Source organism: Microcebus murinus, chromosome 11 (assembly GCF_040939455.1).
Source record: "Microcebus murinus isolate Inina chromosome 11, M.murinus_Inina_mat1.0, whole genome shotgun sequence".
NCBI classification, from domain to species: Eukaryota; Metazoa; Chordata; class Mammalia; order Primates; family Cheirogaleidae; genus Microcebus; species Microcebus murinus.
The window spans coordinates 99359159-99364638 of NC_134114.1; positions in this window are offsets into that span (position 1 = coordinate 99359159).

The following is a 5480-nucleotide window of genomic DNA, read 5'->3' on the forward strand; positions in this document are numbered from 1 at the left end:
AGACTCACTGGGGCCTTTCCTGGTGCTTCTGTGTCTAGCAACAGTGGTGATAAATAGTGAATTGCAGCACCCATGACCTGGCAAGAACACACCCTATCACCTTCTAATATTGGCATATTATTATGTTTACTTACATTCAATGTTTGTTTATTTTTTGTTCCTAAAGAATGTAAACTTCACAATAGTAGGGATATTAATTTTATTCATTTATGTATCTCAAGTGGCTAGACCATAATAAATATTTTTAAGTATATGAACAATTAATAATATAAACAGCAAAACTTGAGAGAAGGAGCAGAAAAGTTGGAAGGTAACACAAGTATACAAAATTCATCTTTCACATGTTAGAATCTCTCAAATTTTGATAGATCAAGCCATACAATGAAGGCAAATTACTTACAACTTAATAGTAGGCAGTGGAATGAATAGAGTGGATGCTGCTATTAGTGTTGCTTCTGGGTAGTGTAAATAGGGAGGGAAGAATGGTTTAAGTTAATTTTTATTTTTATCAGAATAATAAGGGCACATAGTTAATAAATCATTCTATAAATTTTATAAAGGCAATAACTTTCAACTCTTAATTATTTTCATTTGTATTTGTATAAATAACTCAATTTTTCTAAATCATATGTGTATATTTATATTTTTAGGTACTACCTGAGACTTTGGAGTAAAAGTTTAGCTCTTTGCCACTCAGTTAGTCCTCTCAGTACAACTATATCATTGTTTACTGTTAAGCTAGTAGTCAGTGTTTGCATGTTTATAGAAAAATCTTGCTCTCTGCTGATTCCAAGAATATACTGTACCTGTTTGCTTTTATAACTTTTTGCTTTATGTTGTTAATAATTGCTTTCTGTATGTTAAGTGTCTTCTTATCAAGTACACTTACAACTCAATTATTCACATTAGAGTCATTTATCCAAATGCTCAAACACATTTTAAAAATCCCTATCAATTTTTATTTTTCCCTACTGTAGGTAGGACTCTTGTGCAGTCCAACTCCAAACTGGACCTGTTGTTCTAGCTTTTGCCTTGGGATTTTCCTTTCCTCTTTTCTATGCTGTTCTCTAGGACGTGGTACACACACCAAACCAATCTCCAGTACCTTAAATCTATGACTTTGGAAAACAAGAAAGTGAGACTGGCTTAGATGTTTTGCATACCTACCCTTTCCTTTTTCTTGGTTTATTCCCTCACTTGATATAAAAATATTTTCTGGTACATACTTAAGAAAGAGAGCATGGGAAGTAATATTTTTGAATCCTTGCACGATGGAAAAGCATTTATTTTTTTCTCATGAGTGATAATTTGTATGTATACAGAATTCTAGCTGTTGGACTATGTGTTACTTTCCAGTACTCAGTGCTTTATCAAGAAGTCCAAGGCTTTGTGACTCCCATTTGTCTTCATAGATGTCTCCCTGCTCCCCACTGCACCAAACCTGGGACATTTAGAGATCTTTATCACTTATGTGGGAAAATCACACAATCATTTTTTTCTTCCATTCATTATGCTAGGCACTTGGTGATCTGTTATAATTTTGAAATTCTTGTCCTTTAGTGCTGATAAAATTTCCTATATATTTTCTTACAATTTGAGAGGAAGTCTTTTACCTTCTATTTTTTGTTTTGCTGTTGCAATCTTTGTTGTTGTTTTGCTGTCTTTATGCATTACTTCTCTAATTCAGGCATAAACCTGGAGATTCAGGGGGCCATGTACCTGATGGCATAGAAGAAAATAATCTCTGGTAGGAGAGCATAACAGCCATGTGCAGGAAGAAGGGATTAGAGGTGGGAGGTGAGTCCCGACTGTACCTCTGTGGTTCCAGTTATCCTTTTGATTCCTGGAGGTGATTTTGTTTGATTTTGTGCAGACTCCACATTTTGATTGGGTTTCTGTCATAATCCCAAATTGAGTCCTTAATGTTAAGAATGTATTTTATTAAAATCTGGAGAGGCAGTCACTAATTTTGGCTATTTGTTTTCCAGGCATATGGTGATTTGGTTAAAATTCCCTTGACTCTTGCATTTACAGCAGTGATAGTCAACTTTACGTGCCAATTTGACTGAGTCAGAGAATGCCCAGATATCTGATCAAACATTATTTCTACATATTCCTTGATGAGAACAGCATTTGAATCAGTGGACTCAGTAGATTGCCTTCCCCAGTGTGGGTGAGTGTTATCTCCCTTGAGAGCTTGAATCAAACAAAGGGCAGAAGAAGGAGAAATTCACCTCATTTTTCCTTCCTACTTGCCTGCTTGAGCTGGTCTTCTCTGGCCCTTGTACCAGGAATTATACCATCAACTCCCTGTGTCTCAGGCCTTTGATCTTGAAATGGAATTATAGCACCAGCTTTTTGGAGTCTCCAGCCTGTAGACAGCAGGTTGTGAGATTTCTCAGCCTCCTAACTGTGTCAACCCAGTCTCATAATAAATCTCCATGTGCACACACATCTCCCCACCACACACACCTATCCCTCAGCTACACCCCCACCTTTAGTATATATGGCTTGCTCCCTAGGCTGCCATTGCCAGAGTTGAAAAAAAAAAAAATATATATATATATATATATTTTAGATTTCAAATATAATTAAATATATATTTAAATATATCTTATTTTATTTTATTTTTTTTATTTCAGCATATTACAGGGGTACAGTTTTTAAGGTTTGAATAAATGCCCATTTCCCCCCTCCCCCCACAAGTCTGAGTCTCCAGCATGACCATCCCCCAGATGGTGCACATCTCACTCAGTATGTATGTATATACCCACCCCCTCTCCCCCTTAAATATATTTTTAAATATATTCTCCCATTGGCTCTGTTTCTCTGGAGAACCCTAATACCCCAGCTATGCCATGGCTATATTGATGACTGGCCTGGGAAGCTCTTTCTCATCCAATTAGTGACCCCCTACATCTGTAAGAAGAGAACAAATAGTTGCTTAAAAGAATGTTACTTTATTTTAAATTTATGACTCTGATTATTTTACATGTTAGAAGAATGTATGGAGAGAACTGTGAAATCAGCATGCACAATATCTTTAAAGATAAGAAAAAATAAAGATAATTTAGAAATGATTTAGCCATATTCCTGCCCAAAGACTGAAAGCTAGATTTAATCAGAATTTTTCTAAATGTTTCCCAGGAAAGAAAGTAAAGATCTTAATGATATAAGGTTCATGTATACACCTGAAAGAAAACATTGTCATGATAAATGTATTAAGTTGTCTTTCACCACATCAAAACAAAACAAGAAAACATTTAAATCATTATGCATACATTTAACATTCATGTTAAATTCTGAGCTTATAATTCTATGAAACTTTGATAGTTTAAAGTAACCAATATGTTCTTTAGTACGTATATAGTTCAAAAATTTGAACAACAAATTATATACATTATGAGATGGTAGTTTATATTCAAAGTACTATTTGGTTTTACAAAGGATATGCTAGAAAAAATGTTAACACTAAGAATCTTTTAGAAGATTAATTTACTAAATTTTCTAAACTTCTCAATGTTTATTAAGTAAAGAGCAAAACCTCCACAGACTGCAATTGCCAGAGTTGAATTTTCATAATCATACGTAATGTATTTTTAATAACTCATTTAAAAATTATAAACAGAAAATTTAGAACAAACATGCAAAAATTTTAAATATTTCCAGATTCATGCCATCACTAGTAAAGATATCTTTTAAAGAGTATCTACCACATAACACAAGCAACTTTCTTTGGTTTATGGTTAGCAAACACCTTTGCATAGTCATCTGCTATATGTTTTATAGCAGATGATTAACCTGCTACAAAAACAGGGATGTGGAGAGAGAAAAAAGAAAAATTGTTTTCATCAACATTTTAAATCTTCAATATGTCCATTATTGAATCCAAAATAAATATTTCCATTTTCATTTCTCATTTTGAGACCTCAGTGGAACAACTGTGATTATTTTGTCACAGCTTTTTTTCTGCAACATCAGTTAAACAGGGATTTAGTTCAGGAATGTGCTGTGCTAACAGAGTGAGTAGGAATGACAAATGGAGCGAGACATGCCTGCTTTCAGTCTGTGGAGAGTTTGTGAGAGGAGGGTGACTAGTTGTTGGGGCCAAGTGGACACAGGGTGCTTTGGTCAATGTGTGAATAGAAATCAAGCACATGGGATGGGGGAGGGGGATGGGCTAATTCACACCTAACGTGTACAGTGCACAGTATCTGGGTGATGGGCACACTTATAACTTTGACTCAAACTTTACAGAAGTAATTCATGTAATCAAAATATTTGTACCCCCATAATATTTTGAAAAAAATTGCATGTCTGAGAAAAATGAAAAAAATGCAAATTTTATTTTCATGCTGTGGTGAACTACTTGTGAAATGCTTCCATAAAAGTAACTTTTGTCTTTAATATATTGTAATATTATTGTGAACATATTAGTACATAATATTCAAACAATTTTATAAAGAATTATAAAACATGGAAAGTTGAAGCAAAATTATCATTGTTTGTTAAAAAATGTGATTGTATTTCCAGAAAACCCCAAATAGTCCAATGGGAAAAATATGAGGAAATTGGGAGTAATATTTCTGGTTACAAAATCAATAGCTTCCTTATATATTGATTATAATTGGTTAGATAATAGATAAAATCTCCTCTTCACAAAAGCAATGAAATAGTAAAATACTAGGTATAAATTTAATAATATAAGTTAATATGGTTTATGTAATGAAAACTTAGAAAAAAATGAGATTTGAATAAACTGAATGAATTCATTGTATTTAGGCAGCAAATTAGTATTACAGAGATTAAAACTCTATATAAATTTAATATTGAGGCAAAAATAGGAAGATGATTTTTTGGAACAAACTGATTTGCTCATCAGAAAAATAAACACAAGTACAATGCAGAAAACTTAAGAAAATGGAGTAGTAAATTCAGTAGGCTTGCAAAATGTTAAAATATTTCAAAAATTTTTCACTAAGTCAATCGTTTTATTTCATGAAAATATAGATCAGTGTATGAAAGAGGAAGGGACATTATAAAATCTGTATGTGGAAATTTAGTCTATAATAATGATGATATTTAACTGTACAGTTATTTCCAAAAGCACACAACACTACCTCAGATATTCTATTGAACACGCAACATACACACACATTTCCTGTCCCCTGTTAGATCACAAATTTAAAAGTAAAAAACAAAGTTGTTAGTTGAAAAATACAGGCAATTTTTTTCTTATAATATGGTGGAGAGAAACTTTAGATACAAAATTTATATTCCATAAAGAAAAACAGATACATTTTACTACATGAAAACTTAAATAAAGATAAAAATATTAAAGTCAAAATAAAAATACCACACTGAAAAAAATATTTACAACGCCTAATGCAAAGGCTAGTTCCTTATTGAGTATTTTGTTCATTGTAACTCATATTTCCCCCCACATATTAATGTCTCTGGAATCTCAATGTCAGGAGGTT